This window comes from Empidonax traillii, unplaced genomic scaffold, assembly GCF_003031625.1.
Source record: "Empidonax traillii isolate 1590-97213 ecotype Southwest subspecies unplaced genomic scaffold, ASM303162v1 scaffold289:size826226, whole genome shotgun sequence".
Lineage (NCBI taxonomy): Eukaryota > Metazoa > Chordata > Aves > Passeriformes > Tyrannidae > Empidonax > Empidonax traillii.
In genome coordinates this window covers 806212-807466 of record NW_020955482.1, presented here as the reverse complement: position 1 = coordinate 807466, position 1255 = coordinate 806212, and positions in this window count along the sequence as shown.

Genomic DNA, 1255 nt, shown 5'->3' with positions numbered 1-1255 from the left:
TCAAAAATGGGATGTTGCAGTGGTCTGCTTGCTCAGCTCACAGGGATGGCATGTTTATCTTTAGTGTGTTTCAATGATTCTGTAATTTTAATGCTATTAGACCATTCCTGTGGTTTGCTTTGTTCTATGGGACCTGAACGGGGTGTTTTCTGAGTCAATTTGGCATCTCTTGGAGTTGGATGAGAGGAGGTATTCCAGTTGGATGAGAGAATTGAGGGAGGGATGAAAACCAAACCATGCCAGAAAAAAGTGCCAGGTAGAGAACACAATGGGGATCACTTTAAAGCCAATATGCTCCAGCTTCAGGGTTAATACTATTACCAGGGGTAAAGAATCCTCAAGGCTGTTCACTGTGAATGCCTGTCTTCTCTGTGCAACAGAGGACTTGGAACAAGGTTGTAACATGGAGGCATAAAAGAGAAGGAGCTTGAAGCAGAATCTCTTGCACTGACCCATTCACGTCTATGTAGGAGAAGGAGATGATACAGATAGACTTGGTACAACTATTTGCATACTTGCATGTAGGGCTTTATTTGGTGTTTCCAGGAGAGACCTGTTTGAGGCTGACTTGAAGAGCTGGCAAGGGAATGGAGCACTTTGGCTCCAGTTCATGAAAGCATAATGTTCAGCACTCAGGAGGATTTCCTTGCGTCCTTAAAGTCAAGCACGTGTTGGAGTGTCCTCTTGGCCCACAGCCCGCTTGTGCAGCACCTTGTAGAACCAAGTTTAGAATGGTGGAGGGGGCAGAGAAGTCTTAGCTAATGGTATTGCATCCAGTGCCTGGAAATAGATGTGGTGCATTGGCCTAAAGCCCCCTCCTCCTCCTGTTGCTGTTATTGTGGTTCTCCTTCTTCTGGAAACTTTCCAAGCTGATTTGGGAAAAGTCCTTGTAGGACTGAACCCGGTATCTTGTAGGCTTGTGCAAAGCTCTTGTTGACTTCCTTGGGGCAGGGTTTGGTGGTTGGCCTTTAGAGTCTCATCAGAAAGGAATGTCTATCCTGTGACAAGAGAAAGGCTTTGGTGGCTGTAACTCTCTGTTGGCAGCTCAGCAAATGTATCTTCACCGCAGTGGTAGATGCTCAGCTGCTTTTGTGGGCTCTTCCACCTCTGATTCTCACAGGGTCAGTGATCAGCTGGGCACGGGGCACTGCCCACGCTTCTGCAACCAGGTGCCACGGCAAGGCAGAGCCTTGAGCCACCTTCCTCATCTCTCCCGGCCTTCCCCACACAGTGCCACGCTGCCCATGCACAGATA